Below are 20,711 nucleotides of genomic sequence, written 5' to 3' on the forward strand. Positions count from 1 at the left end.
AGACTTGGTACTCATTACATCATTATTCAACATCATTGAAATAAGTATCACTCCTATGAAGACAATGACATTCGAGGTTGTTACTTAACGATCTCTATTCAAAATATTAAAATCAAAAATGTAATATCCCAGTTGATAATACATGACAGCATAATGGTATGTTAACAAGCAGATAAAACTAAACATTTCTCAGAAATAATTTGGAACTAATTTCTTTTTCAATTTAGTTGCTGCTTCTACATCTTAGCAGGTAGTTGCCAACTGACATGTTTGACTAATAACCATAGTTACATTACATTAGGCAAATTTCTGGTATACATCAAATCTGAATAGACATAGCAATTGACAAAAATATTTTAAAACACATTGTTTATTCAGTTTTAGTTCTTAATCTTGACTTTAAAAGTCTTCCAAAAATAGATTACTATTTATTCAGCCTGAAAAAATTAAGACTATGCCAATATATTCCTAGCAAGCAAATTACTTTTCCCTTGGCAAACAGTGGTTTTTCTAAATGTCCCCAAATCAGCCAGATAAATTACCATTTAATCAAAAGTTAAAATAACTAGGTATGTGAATCATAATATATAAGGGAAATGCCAATTAATTAATTAATATTTTAATCTATTCACTTGACTAATTTAATTTCCATGGAACTTAATTAGACAATGGTGTGTTGGGGGTTGATAAAAGAAATCTAGGTATTTAACAAGGTTTATGCTGCTTGTAATGTCTATTGCAATGACTGGGTTTCTATTAATAAGATGGTGATGACAATTAATAATTAGAATCGAAACCACAATGCTTTCAAAGTGAAATCCTCCAAGGAAAACATGACTCGTGCTTAAGGTAGTAAATTAACCTAATGCTCCATATATAAAAGACATTTAATCTTCTTTGTAAGTCATGATTTAGAAATCAAATTTCAGAAGCCTGGCATAAAGTGAATTCTACCTAAAAATATACATGACCTTAGAATTTACACTCAACATCTGAATTTTTATTACTGATCTTCATAACTGTTTAGAACTTTGAGGACTGGTAACAAACCTCAGCGCTCATTTTTTTTACCCCCTTTCTCCCCTTAAATAGACTTAACCCTACCCAGGGTCACCCACAAATTTATTCTGGTCTGTATTGAAGTCTTCCATTTGTTTTAATAAATAAAATCATGCAAAAGTCCTGGACATATTTATTTAATATTTTTAAAGGAGACTAGGATGTCAAGGGTATTTTCCCTGTTTCATTTCATTAACATAAATCACTCTGGTTAAGATGAAACACCCTACACGTGAACCGCATTAAAGCAACTCTACCCTCAGGAGGAAAGTCGCAGGCAGGCCAGCTCCAGGATTTGCCTCAGTCCAGACTGTGAACATGGTCACAAACAGGTGCGGCCTTGTCACTGCACAACCAACAGAAACGCGCGAGTTTCCCACCTAAGAACCCGTTTCTTCTCCCACCTCTACTTTGGTTTTGAGTTGCCATCAGCATTTTTCCTTGATGACGCATATGTTTGTCTTAAAAAAAATCTACTTCAACATACACTAGAAAGAGAGACAGGAAAAAAAAAAAACCTTTACTTTGATCTCGTCGGCATGTGCTCTGCAATATAAAATGTATTCCAGTTGAAGTTATATGTCAAATCCATCCCCTGTCAGTGCATTTCTCCCCCTCAGAAACCTCCACTCTTGCAGGAGTTCTTTGCTTTCTGTCCCTGAACAGGGAGAGTTGTTAAGTTTACCTCAGGCTCCCTGCAGCGTGTGCCCTATAATATATATCCTATCAATGGATGGCAATGTAAGGCAGGAAGCATATAGAGACCCAAGGCAGACCTGCCCCTGGGGCTGTTTAAGATTGTGGGAGTACAAAGCCTCGTCTTTCTCTTGAGGCACAGCTGGTGATTTCAAACTGCTGACCTTATGGTTAGCAGCCCAACGAGGAACCACTATGTCACTAGGGCTCCATGGAAGCCGATATGAACCCAGATACATTTACTATCTGCTCATGAAAGTTAATTTATAGGACTCTCACTCTTAAAGGTTTTTTCCTGTTTTTCTTCCTCCTGTGTTGGAAATTCACTTTGCAATATTTCTCTTAAAGACAACCCCCTTAATTTTACAAGGGTGGGCTCCACAAACCAAGGTGCGTCCTTGATCAGCAAAGACAGCATGCCTAGACTGTGTGAACTCATTTTTTCCAGACTGTTCCTTCTCAGGCTACCATAAAGTGGGATGTGAATCCCTGTCTTTATCTACAGTCTTCCGGGGTTTTTGCTTTGCTGTGGCAGAATGATTAAAATCCTCTACTGATACCGAAAGACTGATGGTTCAAACCCACCTAGAGAAGGAAGTAGCAGTCTACAGTCTACTTTCATAAAAATGACGACCTCGGAAGTCCTATTGGGCCAGGTCAACTTTGTTCTACGAGTCACTATGAGTTAGAATTTACTCAAGAGGATCGGGTTTTGTTTTGTTTGTTTGATATTTTTTCCCACTCTCCAATTATGTCAGAGTTGTTTTCAATCAGAATCAGTCCTGTAAATTTATCTAGAAGGATGACTGTCTATACTCCTCATACTTCTATGTAGCAAGTAGTTGAACATAGAGTAAAATCCAGGGAAACCAACCGTTGCATCTGTGCTGACTCATAGGGACCTTACAGGACAGGATGGAACATGCACGCACCTCTGAGTTCCCAAGACGGTAACTCTTTAAGGGAGTAAGAAGACCCAACCAACCCTCCCCCTCCACACCGCTTGTGGTTTCAAACACTGCTTGTCTTGACCCACACATAACCACTACACTACCAGGGCTCCTGGAACACATAGTAGGCATTTGTAAGGCAGCCTTATGTATTCCCATTCTCTTGAAGTAAAGATACCTCAAAGCACCAAAGTCTCCAGGGAGACCCTGACCAGACAGTCAGAATTGGGCCATGCCAATTTTGCATCCCTCATCAAGCAGGTCCAAAAAGTACCTTCTGAAGGAGACATTTCCAGTCAACTCCATCTTGTAGGATATATCCCTGCAGCCTGCCAAAGGGAAGCAGACATAGCTGAGGGACGGGTTCGGTATTCAAATGGGTTAAGAAAAGTTTAACGTAGCTAAGCATTCAGGAAGCCAATTTTGAGCTGATGTTTCCATAAAAGAAGGAAAATGGAGAATGGTTTCCTTTCATCAAAGACTTAATTACTGGCATTTGAAGTAAATGGAATTTTTAAAAGTTGATTGGATGATGTAATATGAATCAATACACCAACTAACATTTCAGAAAAATTACATCACATAAGTCCAGATCTTAACCTTTCGCATGTACCCTTTAAAAAGTTCACATGCAGTTCCATGGGAAAACAAGCGAATGATAATTATTAAGAAAGAAGAAAAAATGCAAAGCACCGGAGGACAAGCAAACCCTGTTGCTCAGATGGTGCTGGTGGGAACCTCGGAAGGAGAGGGCTCTGGTGCTGGGCAACTGTGCATCCTGCAAGCATCCAAGAAGACCTGCTTGGTATCTAAGTCCCTTCATTGTTTGTCTTAGGAATGCACCCAGTTTGGATTTTGCATCAAGTCGTGAGGGAGATAATCCTAAGTTTTCCTTTATCACTGCCACAGATTTCATTGGAGGTCTTGGTAAATCCCGTGTCCAGTACATAAAGATGCCGGAGGAGAAATAAAACACTGTAATGGGTGCAGAGCTTGGGGGATTGTGTTAGGCCAAGGAAAATCCTGACTGGTGAGATCCATGGAACATAGGTACATTCCAAGAAGGAATTTGTTCCATTCCTCAACTCTCATTTTGGGGCAAGGCGGTCATCCCATCTCCGCCTCTCTGAGAACAAGGAGTACAAGCTGGGACATGGTCTACTCTAGGATTTTCTAAGCAACTGCTTACTTAGTGTACTGGAAAGAGTCAGCGTCAACCCACATGAGGCTGCGTTCTTTTGTGTTATTTAAGAAATGTGTTGTTTGAAGCAACGGTCGTTCTTAACGGCCCACACATCCTAATGTTAAGACTGCTGATGGGGTGGATGCATGTGATAATAATGTTTATTTGCTGGCTTATTTGTATGCTTCTATTTCAGCGTTCCCTAGCCCATATTATAATTCAACCTAAATGGACACCCTAAAGACATTGGTTGAGTTCACAACCAAATCAAACCAGTAGTCATCTAGTAGATCCCAACTCACAGCGACCCCATGGGTTGGTTGAGTACCAACTGATATACATGCAGTAAAAATAAAGAATATTTTAGGCAAATGAGGACATATGCTAACTTACTACTTTGGTAGCTGTAATATCTTTTGACTAAGTATAATGATAACAACAGGCTGGAGTTCTGTACAGTTTAGAACATCTGTACACCTAGAACCACCAGCTTGGGAAGGAAAATGATATCACTATCCCATGATGCCCGTGGAGCATACTGCCAAAGGCACTTTTTTATTTTTCTTGCAAACCACCAAAAGTAATATGTTTTTGCACATACTGTCTTACTGTAGGGTAAGCTTTCTCATCCCAAAGGGTTTCACTTAACCGAAACTCTCCCCTTGTGGACATAAAGACACGCAAACTAAATACATCTCCCTCAATTTCCCCTCAACAAAACATGGTTGTGAATAACAAATGAGCTCTTAAAGTTCATAAATCCACAAATGGATTTACTCATAAAACCAATTATATGTTCACCCTGCAATTAGTTGCTAATTGTAAGTTTTTTAAAAAAAGAATCCGTGTTTTTAATGTGTCATATCTGATCTAAAATAAGTTTGAGAGATGTGTGCACATATTTAAGCTGAAACAAAATACATGCAGTAACCGTAAAATATCACTAATTTGCTATAATTTTGAATGGCAGTAACTTTACACTAAGAAAATGCGCTTGGTTATTTAATAGTGATATCAAAGGAAACTGACCCTTTTTCCCTTTCCCTTCTCTCTTGTAGATTCGGTTTTTCCTCTTTTCTTTCTTTGTCTTTATGACAGTGTGTTATCTAAAACCAACCCAGATCAGTGAAGAATGGAGAGAATCGGCAACACAGAGCTCATTCAAGTGCTCCGTTTATATGATAATATACTATGATTGAAATAATGCACTTATTTCAGGCTTTTAATAGCTTGACAGTGAGAATCTTTTATTTACTGTTATATTATCCCCATCAAACAGACATTCAATGATTTTTTTTTCTTGCAATTGTGGTGACTAGTCTAAAATGCCCACCAAGTTTTCTATCTGTACACCAGGATTTTCTGAATTCTGCTCTCTGAAAGGCTCGTTCCCCAGTGCACCAATACCTATTTTGGGAGAAAAACCAGCCCAATGAAGAGCGTTCCATGTTCAAGTAGCTTTCAGAAATGAATAAAATAATATAAAATAGATTTTCTTACTATTGATTTCCTTAAAATCCTTGATAACTTTTTCAAATAATATTTCATGAAGAGATTTTCACCACAGGTTTTTTTCTTTTTCTTATTCAGAATAGTTATTAATATCCCCTGTATCAAGTGTTATTTCTTGTTAGCTCAAATTTAGAACTATTATTTGTTTGTTTTGTTTTCAAGACTTTTATGTGCTTAAAGAATATAAATATTTTCTGGGTGACTAGAGTATTTTATGGCTTTACTTTAAGCTGATCTGAGGTTATATTTCACTGAAAAAAATTGCCCAGAAAACACACGCAGAAAGCCCAGTTACTGTTGAGTGGAGTTTATGTTTCTGAGTGGAAAGCTGCACAGGGGTTTGGGAGGCGATGGTTCTTAGAAGTGGATCAGTAGGTCTTCCTTGGGTGGATTTGAACTGTTAACTCCCCAGTTAGTAGCTGAGCACCCAGAAATCCAACATATCCCCAAAAATAGGGTCTCCTTCTTTCACTTGGGGAAGGCAATGGGATGGACATACAGTTTTGTCTTCTGGATACTAAATTCTCTATCTTCCAGTATGGTTTCTTAGGCCCAATATAAATCAATCTAGTGGAATGCTAGTACCCAGTCAAACCTGTACACCAGAATCCTCAAAAAAAAAAAAAAAAGGATTCTAAATGAGAGGTCGTCAGGATCATGCATGAAAGTTAAACACATTTTTGTCAATTTCACTTAAATAATATGAAAGTAATTAAATTTTCCTCCATAAAAAACCAAGTCTCAAAGTATAACTCATGACTTTCTACCCAAAAGGTGATTAATACGCAGGAAATAAGCCTGGGCTTCATGTCCCATAGCTTTCATAGCAAGACTAGATCTCCTTGTCTGAGAAAGGCTATCAGTTGATTAATGGTTAATTCACTCAGAAGCACAATGCATTTTGACCAATTGGACCAAGGAAGGAGCTATCGCCAGCCTGGAGCGGATGGACTATTTGGTGACACCACAACCAACCCCCAAGAGTGAGGCTTCCTTTGCTTCTTGGCTTCAGACAGGACTGGACACTCTTTTGTGTAACCTCTTTGTGAGAGACTCTAGAAGCCGAGGTTTAATTTCGTTGCATCGCTAGAGGGGTCCTTATTCCTCAGGGTGTCAGGACAACTCTCCCACCACAGGAGGGTTCCTCATTGATTTCCACTTCAAAGGGCCACTCATAAGAATCCTCCTTATTACAGAATCCAGCCAGATCTTTCTGGTGTGATGATTAATTGGGAGGAGGTGGGGTTTTGGGGTGTGTGTGTGTGTGTGTGTGTGTGTGTGTGTGTCCGTCCCAATAGATCACATGCAATCACTGCAGACACTAAAAGTAAATGCCGTGGTTTTTTTTTTTAAAGGAACAAACAAAAATGTTTTGAAAAGTAATCACTTGTTTAAAAAATGGAAATCGGGCTTCTGTGTTGTAAGGAATGTATGTGCATAAGGGTGAAATTCAACACTGGTAAATGATCTGACTACCTCAAAGTGAAGTTTTTGCCTCCCTACAGTGCCCTTTAACCCTGCCCTTTCCTCCAATCTGCGAAGAGCTGATGTTGATGGAACATATAATGGCCCCTTTCCTGTGTAGTAAAGTCAGCAATAAAGCTTAGTAATTAAGGGTACCAGGGAGGCCCAGCCCAGCAGGCTAGTGGTGTGGCGAACACTTTTGGAACTTCAAACAATATCAAAGTCACTGAGAAATGGGCCCGAGCTCACTTCTGGTTTGAATTAAGCCTCACTTCCACACGCACTTTTCAAATCCAAGCTCAAACAAGAAAGCCAAGGCCTTCTGGATTTCATTACAGCCAATTATCTTATCTGTTTCATCTCAGGCCTGACCCTAGGGCTGGCAAACAGCTATTCAGTGCATTTGTGTGGTTGTTTGAGAAAGCCTCCAGTCAGCCAATGGCCCGAGGACCTGCTAATTAAAACACTGTTGCCCCCCTGCCTCTAGTGATTAAATATTTTCAAGCTTTTGTAAATAATTTTTCCATTCTTTGCCCCAAGCCTCAAAGGTCCAATACATGCAGTAATTTATTTAGTTTGTCAGAGAATACTGTTGGAAATAGGGTCATAATGGAACCTTTGGAAACTTTTATACGTCTTCATACTTCTGAAAGTGACAGTTTATAAACCAGCCAAATGTGTATACTGTTTCTGATGTAATTATGTTCTAATGGCCTTTCTCCTTTTGAAGTGATATAGTGTATAACAGGCTTACATTTTGTCAATAATCATATTTCCTCAAATGTCAACATGATATCTAGAGTGGGCGGGTTAATGAGATCATTTTAGTCCTAGAAATTGCATCAAGGTAGAGTGCCTTTACATTTGGTGCCACCACCAACCCCCACCCCACAAATGCAGGTCACAGTCGCAAAGGCTAGTTTGGGAAGAAGACCAGTCCAGCCTGCGGGGGCTCTAGATGGTAAGGACCTGCTCGTGAACTCTGTGAACCCCTTCCAGAGCCCACTTCTGAGGGTGAACCCCTTCCAGAGCCCACTCTGAGGGTGCAGGGAGGGTATGGCTAAATGCTAGTGCTGAAAATTGTGGGGAGGCAACGAGGAAGGAGGAAAAATGGTAGAACGCAAATCATTGCCCTAAAACCCAACATATTCTGCTGATACGAGTTTACCGTGACAATTCTCTTGCAACTGGGCTGTGAAAGGGGATGGGGTCTGGAGACTAAGAAAAGAGAGTCCTGGAGGTCAAGCTGGCTCTGCTTCTAGTCTCCTAAATGAAAAGGTAGATAGAACAGGGCTTGTGAGCGAAATAAATTCAAGACGTACATATCTGCCAACAGCAAAAAAAAAGGGGGTGGGGGTTGGGGTAGGGGAATGAAGACCCTTCCTTACAGCCTGTTAAATACTAAATAGTGGCTTCATTGCTAAGAAAGTCCGCCACGATCCTTCTAACGCAGCGACAGCCCTGCCTCCTGAGCTTCCACCTTGAAGGCACTGCGCGGACTTGTAACTCCGCACAAACTTGCTGGACCCAAACACAAGCAGAGCAGATAGATAGGCACTTGCAGCTACCTCTCCCCCACAGGCTCTGGGCTCATGAGCACAGCCTCACAGGACACTTCAATCCAATCCAGTTATGTTTTATTGGAGGAAAATAAAAACCGGGGTTTGTTTCGTTGTTGTTCTTTTTGAAGTATTACAAGGACAAATGTCTGCAGTCTCATTAGCTGCATCCAGTGTTCGCTAGCACACCTATGAAAAAGAGCTGTGGAACTCCCAGCCCTGCTTCTGTTGTTCTTAAAATGACACTTTGGTCATATCTGAAATAATAGGCTTTTAATAAAAACATCCACCAAAGGCAAACAATTAAACAATACATAAAGCACCAGGGGGCAACCTCGTGGTTCAGTTACAGGCTGGAGCCTTTCCAAGGGCGAACATGTGTGTATTTTACAGGGAACAAAACACGTCTCCGAACTTATTATGAAACAACAAAATTTTAAATTGGCCCATGTAAGTCCTTCAGACTTGCGGCAGGATTTTATGTTTAGTCCTCATGCAAAAGGATGATTTCTTTACATAATCATTTCTTCAAAGGCCATGCTTAGGGTATTATGCCAAACAGAGTATTTAGACCACTACCATCTTAGAAGACAGCAAGGCAAAATGTTGATTCAGTAACTTAGAAAAAAAACCACTAATAAATTAGCAGGTGAATGATCTTTCCTTTATGAGCCAAGTATTTTTCTATTGGATTCTACATGTAATCATTTTATTTTTTAAAAAAAATCGAATGTCATATTCTTAAAACATGAACACAAATTTTTGCTGTTTTCTGCTTTCAGAATATTGTAAACTTTAAACAGATTGTACAGACGGAATTAGTCAGAGAGGCCACGGGCTACGTTTTCTTATGTCTCCCCTGCCCTTTTCATGGGTGCGGTGAATAGTGGGATTCGGTGTACTGAGAATAAGGTCTCATGGGATAACTTTTGCAATGGTGTTTTCAGTGTGGAAACAGTGGAAAATGAAATAGGGAATTTCTACTGTCAGCGGCGAGGTAGAGGACGTGGGTGCCTAACCGGAGGGCCGACGCCTAGCGTGAGAGCTCTTCAGAGAACGACCTTTTCTGAAAAGCAAGGACAGGAGACGGCGAAAGGCCAGACCCTAACTGCACACATTTGGAAGTGCAAACCTGCCCTGTTCTTGTCTTGAATTTCAAATAAACTCCCCTTTAGTTCCTTGCCTTTTGACGACTGTGGTAGTGAAAATGCAGTGAAAATGCTCACGTGGGTGTCTCAGCAATTGCCACGCTCTTTCAACTCCAAGGAGCTATAAACCAACTCAAGTGTACACTCTAGCTAGCCCAGCCTTTTGCTCTCAAGGGCAATAGTGTGCCTCTCTATGTAGCGACAAGGATGCTGCTACCTGAGTGCCGCTTTCTTGATGGCCTTCTCTGTGGTTGTTTTAGAATTACAGAGATGAAGGTGGACTTGCAATTCTGCAGAACTTGAAAGTTGACTGAATCATCTCTTCCTCCTCTTCTCCCCCACACTTATTCAATTGCAAAACATGAACTAGAATGACAAGAAGGATACCGTGCTAGGCTTTTTCCTTAAGAAGTAGCTGTAGGTGGTTCCCAGGACCACTGCCCTCCATAAGGTGATCCAATAGCAACACCACCCTTTGGAATCGAAAGCCTTTTAGACGACTGGTATCCCGTAACATGGTGCCATAGGGAAGATGGGCAGATTTGTACCAGAGAGGAGGGCAAGTCTCGCCCTTCGTGAAGAGTGCCAGGGGAGATTCAATGTCTCCATAAGTGAGAACAGATGTTCATTTGCAAGATTCATCATGACATCAAAACATTTGGATGAAAAATGGAAAACTGAGTCTATCATCCAGATGTTTAATGTCATGCAAAGACTTGAACTTCTGTCTGAAAGTCCTGTCTACAGGAAAATGGTGTGAAGTCCGGTCCTCTACCTCAGAAGCAATAGCTTGACTTTGTTTCTGGTGAACGAAATTTCCAAAAGGAAGCTTCTTCCACCTGGGAAAGTCAACAACTAAATTCCCATTTACTTTACCAATTTACTAAATGCCTATTCACTTACTTAAACTCATACTTAAACCATTTTTCTTATCTGCTTTTGAAAACAGGAACTGTAATGCTTATATTCATGATAAATGAACACATTCTTCTTCATTTTGTCACCCCTATAAATCTGTTTTTTAAACATGGGCATAAAAATCATGGAAAGGGGCGTTATATTTATCTCACACTCTGGAAAAGGAAAGGACTTATTTTGTTTTCAAAACAAAAGGAAACATTGTAGCCATGCTAATATGCAAAATCATTGATATTTGGATAATAAATAACTGAGAGGGTTTAATGAATTAGAGAAGGGGATTTTATTTTGATCAGAAATTTATTTTCATCAGTGTATTTAGCATAATATAAAACCCTGCCAGTACGTTTTCCCATTAGAGTTACCTGCTCCTCTGACTACACATCTATAGTTAACTTTGCAACAACTTCACTACTATTTGATGAGATGACTTAAGTTATTGAATTGATCTGAGCTACTTGGCAGTCCAAAAAATTGCTATCAGTGACTTAGAAAGCTTTACAATAATGTTCTTTGGAAGGTTACATTTCCTAATTATTTCTGAGTATTATTCATATATTTGAACTATTTTGTTTAAGGAAAGGATTTCATTTAGAGCACAAAGACGATCATTTGTAGGCACGCGACTAACTTCTTTTTGTAGAGAAATGATAGCGAAAAGAATTAGTCGAACATAGACACTCTTAGTACTTGGAGAACTGGGTAACTACCACATAAAGTCCTGGACATGCTTGGCTTCAGGACTGTTCTAAGGCAGAATAAAAAAGTGTTGCCTTAATTTTTTTTAATACTTGATATGAACTTTTATAATAATAAGAGTATGTTGTAGAATTTTGAACTATTTTAAAAAGCTGATTGCCTTTCATTGCAGATAATGCCATTCACTTTTCAAACTTCAAGCACTGTAAAATATATCCTGGACTTTTTACCTGAGCTTTATACTGTCTAATAACATCATATCTTTTTGATGCTCAGCTCCAAAATCAAGTTTGCGAGCTTTCCAAGGAAGACAGGTGTGCATAAGATCAATTTACTTCCAGGGTCAAAGAGCAGAAATTCTAAGGGTATCTAGAGACACACACCTATAGAAATTGTAATTTTTTTGGATGAAAATTGGTACAATGTGTTGCACAGATGAGAAAAGGGAAAGACGTTCTTAAGCTCTGCTTATTCCACAAACTATAGAGCAGATAGGGTCGACAGCTTTGCAAAATTTATTCTTATGAATCAATTTTTGGGGGGTAGAGGGGAACCTGTTCTCATAGAACTCCTTGAAACATCTTCACACGCGTATGTACATAAGAGAACGAAATCTGAACAACGAATAAAACTATAGATCATACCCGAGCAGTGTTCTTTATAGAAATAAATTAATAGATGAGAATAATTACTGCTTTGTTCCCAAAATTGATTGACAATTTCATATTTGAAGCCCACCTCTTCTTTATTAGCCAACTCTTTCAAAAGGAGAAAATATGGGCTTGATTTCTGAGTTATGATAAATGGTCTGGGAAAGATGGTAGTAGAGCCAATTTGATATGTACAGTATTTCATATTGGCAAATTGTTTCAAGAAATTCCACCCTCTTTCCCAAAAATGTCTTGGACATCTTTGGGAAAATACATAATATCATGACCGTAATATATTTGGCTGTCACTAACAATTGAGAAACCACTGCAAGACTGGGAAGCATCAAGCGCAGCCTGTATCGACAGAGTAATACCCCAAATCATTCTAGAGAATTAGGTCTGATTCTTAGATGACAACAAATCATTATTTATTTCAAAATGGAATCTAAGCATTCATTCATCACTGCATGCCCTATTAAAATTTAATTTGGGATTTCTCAAATTCAGCTTCTTAGAAGATCCATAGATATGCATAAAAGGAGATATTTTTACAAAGAAGAAAAATAATATATATCTAATTATAAAGAATCTGTATCACAAACAGGTAAAAAATCTCTAAGGGCTTAAATGAATCGGCTCTCCCAGTGTGTCAGGTGACGGGAAAACCCAGAAGCAGCAGTGCAGAGATATTAGATGGTAGTAAGACCAAGCCAGTTGCCTGCAAATCAGGTCTGGCTTGTGGTGACCCCCTAGTTTGCAGAGTGGAACTGGCTTTCATAGAGTTTTCCTGGTTGCCACTTTTGGGGGTCAAATTGACAGCTTTTTCTTCCAAGGCTGCAACTCTCTTGTTACCAGTCATTTTAAGCTGCTTGCACCGCTCCAAAGCCCCCAGTGTCGCATTAGAAAAGCATGGTGGAAAGCGATGAGGTCATTCTCAAATTCAAAAATGGCTTACAAATGTAGATATCTCAAATAAATTTTGAATAGTCCAAAATTTTCTTTAAAAGTTCTCAATGGGTTATTTGTTGGCACCCCTACTCTTGGCAAGCAACACATTGCGGTGAGTCCATCTGCGGTGCCGGCGTCTTCAGGGTGCTGGAAAGCAAGCTGGGGACTAAGTTGAGCCTGACCCAAGCCAGGGTGCTTCCGATCATGTCATCTATGTGTGAAAGTCGGATATTGGATAAGGAAAACCAGAAGAATCGGCGCATTGGTTTTTGGTGTGGAGAAGAACACTGAAGGTACCATGGACTAGCCGAACAAATAAACCTGTCTTGGAAGGAGTCCACTCAGGATGTGCCTTAGAGGCAAGGATGGCGAGGATGTGTCTCATGTGTTTGGGATGTGTGATTAGGAGAGACCCGTGCCCGTGGAAGAACATCATGCTTGGGAGAGAGGAGGGGAAGCAACTGAGAGGAAGCCCCTTGGGGAGACCGACGCAGAGTCTGCAGCAATGGGCTCAAACATAGCAACTGAGGGGATGGTGCAGAAGCAGGCAGTCCGTGCTTCTGCTGTCCACGGGGTCACTATGAGTCAGAACTGACTCAAGGGCACCTAACAACAACAAGAACAACAACTCTTGACAAAGGAACTCATGTTGATACTTTGGGACAAAAGGAGCTCTGTTTGTATGTGTTGTCACAGACCCCTTGCTCGCTATTCACCAGTTCTGTGTCATCAGTTAACCTGCAGAAACGCAAAAGCCTCAGTGCCCTCATCTGCAAAAATGGTGCACTTAGTCAACAACTTGAAAAGATAAAAAGAAATGAGCAACTCACAAATTTAAGTGTCTAGTGAGTGTCCTAGTTGACTTATATAATCATGATCATTATATTTTAGAGGTGTTTTTTACAGAGGTATTATTTTATATTATCTTAGCATGATATTGTATTAACATACAATTAAAATAATAATGATAATATTATTTACTTATCTATGGAAGTGAGTTTGGAATACCAATGAAGTTAGATAACGTAAATGTACACTGTTAGTCCAAATTAGGAAATAGAAATTAGTGACTTATTTTTCGGTCTATTTGTATAACAAGAGCAGCTGGAAGATCATTGCTAACACTAAAATAAGAATGGCACACTTGATAAAGGAACAACAGTAAGATGGTTGCACTTATTCTTGTGCTTCCTGATGCGAGGGTTAAATTTATGTCAACTTCATGGTGCCTGTGCAGATTTAGAAGTAGGGTCCACCATCTCAAACAGGTCCTAGCTTGGTGGTGCCTCCTTGGGGATATACCAGACCGTGTTCCTGTGGACCTGGATCCACATGACCCCGCACCTATCTGCCGATGAGCTTCAGGTTCCAGCTTGTCTTCCTGCTTCATCAGCCAGAAACTGAATGAGTCTCAAAGGGCTTTGGCTAGTATCAGAACCGTGGGTTTTAGTTGGATTTCACAGGGTTTTGTCTTGATATAAAATTATTTTTATATATTTACAGTCCTTTCTTATACATTATGATTGTCAGTGATTTCTTTCTCTAGAAAACTCAGCCTAGCACATTCATCAAATCATTCTATTCTCATTCCATAGTAAACTCAGCCATGCTAAGACAACCCTCAAGACACCGAACTCAATGTCATCAAGTCAATTCCTAACAGGCTCACATTTTTATTTGTCTGAAAAAAAGTTTGTTTAATAAATATGACAATAATTTTTGTTTAACCTTCCCATAGATCTAAGTACAGATTTCTATTTTGGACATAGCAATGTGGAGCTACATAAATCTATAATTCCTATTTTAAAGACCCTTCATCAGCTCTTTGACTTAGGAGCGGTGGCTAAATATATTTGGTCAGGTTCCTGTCATTAATGGAATCTAAATTTTCTTATACCATCAAATGAAGCAGATATGAACTTGCAGGGGCAGTGAATTGTTTGGTATGGCTCCTCTAGCCAGTCTCTGTAACTCAAAAAATCTTTCCTGCCTGGGTCAGGATAAGAAGGAGGTGGGAAGGTTGGGGGAGAGTAACTGTTAACAGGATTCATTATAGGTGCCATTCAGCTGGGTTTGAAATGTGCCCTCTGAGAAGCTGTGCAGGGATCACACTTCCAGCAAGGTCCAGGAGTGTGTCATCTGGATCCCAAGATGCCTGCGCTGTGACGCTCTTGATCCAGAAGATAGGGTTGGCATCAGAAAAGAGGCAAAGGGGCGGAATCAAGAAGAAAACCAGCAGTCAGAGAGCATGAAACAGAGTGGTGGACTTCCCTGCCCACAGAGCAAGTAACACTGAGTCTTTGGGCCTAGAGGGTAAGTTGTGGAGTGGGGTGCCTCTGGGCACTGAATTGGGGGAGGGGGGTTTGCTGACCCATGGAGCTTGAGCTGAATGCCTTGAGGTTAAAGCTTCCAGAGAAGTGCTATATCCTTTGAGCATTTATTATCAGTCCTGAATAACTGTGTCCCGAGAATCTCTTACCTGTGCTGTAACTGGTTAAGTTCCTTAAAAAACCCTGTGGCCATGAGAATGATCTGTGAGTTCTGCATGGTCATTGCAATGAATTATTTATCCTTTGGGAAAAGTAAAGTTCTGAAATAGTCGGATTAGTATGAGACAGAACACAAAACACAAGACAGGAGAAAGGTACAGACTTTTCCCCCTTCTTCTGTCCTTAACTACAGAAGAACCCCGGACCTGGAAACGAATCCATTCTAGAAGGAGCATTGAGATGTGATGCAGTCGAGTTCCGAATCCATTTTTAACATAGGAAATCACTGAAAATGGACGAATCCATTCTCGACCACCAAGCTTTTACTCTAACCTTGCCTTTTTTGTACAAAACATGACACAGAAATTTCAAAGTCAGTTCATAGGTAAATAATATAATTTAAATAAGAAATAAAACATTATAAAAGTTTTTAACAACTACAGTATGGCCCATACTTCGAGACTGATGAGGATCTGGATCTGTGGACGCGAATGTGGAGAGGAGGGATGGAGAGAGAATCATTGTTTGGAAGGGGCATCCCCTTCCGTCAATCAACTGGGAGCTGCTTTTCAGGAGCTTTTCCCCTTCTTTGTCTTTTTACACTAGGACCTGGCTGGCTTTCTCTAAAAAAAAATTTTAAAAAATCCATCTACTGTGATCTGCTGTTGGCATTTCCTTAACTGTTTTCTAAAAGGGTGTACTAAATTATCATCAATAATATCGATAATACAGTTAATCAGTTCCTTATCATGATGATTCTTTTCAAAAAACTCTGAGGACCCATTTTTTTTATCTACAAAGAGTGAAAAGAAACGCAAAAACTAAGAAAATTATAGCAAAAACGCTTGGAACACAGCTGCAAAAGGTTTAAATACGCGCACTAACAACTCCGACTAACAGCCAGTGACTGAAACAGGAACCGCTTTTGTTTACACAAATCTCCACGTCAGGTTGGATTCCGACCTTTTGTTCAAGCTACGATGCAACTTCTCGACATTTTGAGTTGAAATCCGATTATATTGAGTGCTGATGCAGTCGAGTACTGGGGTTCTACTGTACTTTAGCAATCTTTTGAAATGAATGGACACATTTTGTAAAAATATTTGTTGAATAAAGAAGAGGTACCCGACACTCTTATTAACAAATGAATGAGTGACCTGACACTCTTATTAACAAATGAATGAGTGTCCAGAATTCTTTACAAAGTATGCTCCTGAGGGGAAATATGATAGGCTTCATGTAACTCCAACCGAATTTTTCTAGGCTCACTTACTACAAGCAATTCCAAACTTCCTAAACCAATAAACAGAATTTCACCTCTCTTCCATTCAGAGAGGCACCCATCGTTTTACTGATTCAGCAAATATCACTGAGTAGTTCTTTGGCCATGTTGTGCACTAATCATTGGAATGCTAGGTCAGAGGGTGGTACATTCCATTGATGGTTCACTGTGCCCTATCACATCTTAGTCTGTCAGTGATGCACAACAGAACAGGGTATCAGTGTGATGTGATAGAATCATACAGACTTTGCATCCAGGAACTGAGTTCAAATCACAATCCTTCACTGTGACTTATAGGAACTACTTAAGAATTAGCATAATGTCTACAAAATTCCTAACCTAGGACCTGGTACACCAAGCTTAATAAAACTAACTATAATAATTTTGTAAAATAGTAACCTTGGAAATACATTTTAGGTAAACATTAAAATATGTGATATTACAGAATATAGAAAAAACCTCTGGTAAAAACTCTGAAATATATCCTACAATTATCTCAGGGATAATGGTAATTGTGTGGAAAAATAACCAGTCATCTAAATCAATTTGATATTCTATTCTTTTTTCAAAGTTATATTTAACTCTTATAACAAACATAAAAAATGTTTCGATTGCCTATGGTTTTCTTTTTACCATAGGAAAAATAAAAAGCACCTAATGCAAACCAGAAGGGCAGTATTTAGGACAAATTTTAACTGGGAAAATAGCAGCCATGCATATATGCCACTATGAATGGATCGAGAGAGACAGAGAGACAGAGACAGAGAGAGGTTTTCCAAGAAAAAAGAAGACACCTTTCCCCCCACTACCCAATTTCCACATTCTAAATTGAGCTCTAGATACAAAAATATCTATTCATGTCGACACTGGAATATTAATAAAGAGCTGCTTATGAAATATTCCAGTATACAATTATTTGGAAGTCGATTTCATTAAAGACCCTGCATTTCTACGAGGCATTTCTATATTTTTACAGAACATTAACCGCTACAGAAAAGCTTGGGAAGTACAATCCACTGTCCCTGTCCCTTGTCCCAGTGCCTTTGCAGCCGCAGAGCAAGATCAGACTAGAGCTCGCTGCTCTTCATGGGCGGTGCTCTCCATTCTTTCCCCTGGAGAGCCTTGCCCCTCCTTGAAAGAACAGGTGTGACAGCACTGGGTGAAGCCTTTCCTAATCTCTCCAGGAAGACATCATCAGTTTACTCTATCGCAAAGCACTTTTCTTCTCTGGAAGATTCATGACCTGTGATATGCAAATAACACACCTTGCTCACTGAACACTAGAACGACCAAGGACTTCAACGCAACATAAAGAGACAATAATCTTTACAACTGGACCATTGAGAAACAGAAAAGATTGAAGTTGTCAAGGATATCATTTTGGTTGGATTTACAATTAATCCTCATGGGAGTAGCAGTGAAGAGATCAAATGATGTTCTGCTTTGGGCAAATCCGCTGCACAAGCCCTCTTTAAAGTGTCGTGTCTCTTTGGGGACTAAGATGTACCTGACCCAATCTATGGTATTTTCAGTCATCTCCTATGCATGTGACAGTTAGACAATGTAAGGAAAAACAAAGAAGAACTGATGCATTTAAATTATGCTGTTGGTGAAGAATATTAAAAGTATCATGGACTGGCAGAAGAACACACACATTTGTTTTGAAGTACAACTAGAATGTTCCCTGGAAGTGAAGATGGCAAGATTTTGTTTCTTCTACTTTGAACATAATATCCAGTGAGACCAATTCTTGAGAAAGAATGCCATGCATGATCTGTTAAAAATTGAAAAAAGAACACCCTCCACTAGACTGACTACATAGTGGCTGCAACAAGGGGATCAAACACTGCAGTAATGTTGAGGGTGGGGTGGGACAAGGCAGCTTTGTTTCCCCCTTTAGTACATAAGATCCCTATGAATTGGAATCAGCTTGAATACACCTGATAATCACATTTATGACCTGAGATCAAAGACAGTTGAGAATTCTATATGCTTACCATGGTAGCTGGCATATAATATGTACTTCATAAATATATTTTGAATGAATGAACGAATTCACAAGTACTTCTAGCCATACATGGTGAATAGTAAACATGGCATAGTTAAAAATAAATGCATTCATTATTCTTTGAGTAGGGTTTTTATAAAATGTGAACACTAAAAGTCACAATTTACATTTATGCTTCTTAACTAAATAATATGTCTTCTCGTATCGGCATGATAGATATGGCAGGGCGAGTACACCAGGAAATTGAGAAAAGGTTGCTGATGTAAAGTCCTCCAATGCAAAGCCATGGGAAATTGCAAATGCTGAGGATAGCCAGCTGCTTTCACAAACATGTGACCATTTCAAACACAAAATAATGTCGTGGAGGTGCACTCAATAGGTTTTTACATTATTTAATGAAAAATGGTTTAGAGAAACGGGCTTCTTTTCAAATAAGGGTTGCTTTTTACAGCAATTTGTGCTTCCCTGCTGGGCCACGGCAATCTATTTTTATAGAGAACTAGAGTACTACATATAGTGGTATCACCTCTTCCAAGCATAAAAAAATCCAATTATTCTGCATTGGAGATGGGTGGATAGAACATTTTGTTACAGTAGGTTCAGGAGATTGTTGTGTGTGTGATATGCGAGTTAGCAGGCTCTTAGAGAAAGCAGGAAAAAAAACCCCAAAATAGCTGATAAAATGCTGTATTCTATCATTATACTAGAATGTCTTTAAGGAAAGAATGTCTGTTAATTTCAAATGATAGGCAAATATAATTCATAAAAGGGAGCCCTGGTGGTCTAGGGCTTATGAGTTGGGCTGTGATCTGCATGGTCGGCAGTTCAAAACCGCCAGCAGTTCCTGGGAGAAAGACTTGACTTTCTAATCCCATAAACAGTTACAGCCTCAGCAATCCCCAGTGGTTCACTATGAGGCAGTATTGATTCGATGGCAGTAAGTTGGGCGTTTTGCTTTTATAATCCATAAATTTGATACTTTTACTGTTTAATATGCATTTTAGCGGTTTTTTTACTGTTAAATATCTTCATAGATGACCCAAACTTTACTAAATACACTATGCCAGCTATTATTCTATACCTCTTATAGACACATGTGTCTATAAGAATTGTCTTTGTATTACATCAAGTCAAGAAGTATTGTTACTAGGGTTTCAGATCATGCACACATGGATTTACCACCCTCCCACACACACACCAATATGTCTAAACATGTCTCTATAACAGTGGATAGATGCACGTATCTTCATCAGAGACGCTGAATCAAAATGGTTGTTTCTGAGGGGATCTGCTGAGCCAGTTAAATTCAAGGCAATGAAGTCACCTCAGAAGGTTATAGCAACTATTCCAAAAGATTCCAAAATCATGAGAGATTTCTTATTTTCATGACAAACACTGGAAAATGGGAGCTTATTATGAGGATGTTTTAAGATATTTGAAAACTGCACTGGTGAGAAAAAACCCCAACAGACAAGTCTGCCAAATATTTTCCCCATCAGTACCATACACCTGCTCCCTCCTCCAGGGCAGCGAGGGCTGGCCTAGGAAAACTTCCCTGGGATCCTTACTCCATGGGCCCCAGCCTTACACCCACCCCTTCAGATGTCTTTTTGTTCCCCAAATTCAAGTGACTTTTAGAAAGATCACGATCTGAGGCCCCTGCTTAACTCAAAATGGCGTTTTGACAGTGTAGATGTCAAATGTCTCAGGATTCTTTGAGAAAGGGTCAGCTAAATGGGAATACTGCCTTCAGAATTGTATAGACTTAGATGGGGGACATCATGTGAAACAATAGCTTCACAGTTTGATAATCTTTTGCTTAGGAAAATAATCTATCATTTCATAGAAATACTTTGAAAACAGTTCTATTGGCATATAATTCACAAACCACACAGTTCAATAAGCTCAATCATGTTAAGAAGTGTTGTCCAGTCATCACCACATTCAGTTTCAGAACATTTCCTTCTTTCTCATGTTGTTGTTGCCAGCTTCCATTTCCCCTCAACCTTCCCTGTCATGTCCCCATCCTGGATTTCACATATCCAAAATCATACAATACAAAATCAGTTAACGCAAAGAGAGAGAGATACAAAACAAAGCTGAGAAAATCTTCATTGAAAAGAAAGCAGAAAATATTAAAAACGGA

General features: G+C 39.3%; 1 protein-coding gene and 1 non-coding gene across 2 annotated transcripts in view; one reads left to right on the top strand and one right to left on the bottom strand.

Moving 5' to 3' along the window:
• Positions 1–20,711, bottom strand: part of LOC142456038 (histone deacetylase 9-like) — a 251,718-nt gene that overhangs the window by 132,494 nt on the left and 98,513 nt on the right. The window lies entirely within an intron of this gene.
• On the top strand, positions 8,076–8,202 carry LOC142457634 (small Cajal body-specific RNA 15). Its single transcript, XR_012786334.1, has one exon.

The sequence above is a fragment of the Tenrec ecaudatus genome, chromosome 9, assembly GCF_050624435.1.
Source record: "Tenrec ecaudatus isolate mTenEca1 chromosome 9, mTenEca1.hap1, whole genome shotgun sequence".
Lineage (NCBI taxonomy): Eukaryota > Metazoa > Chordata > Mammalia > Afrosoricida > Tenrecidae > Tenrec > Tenrec ecaudatus.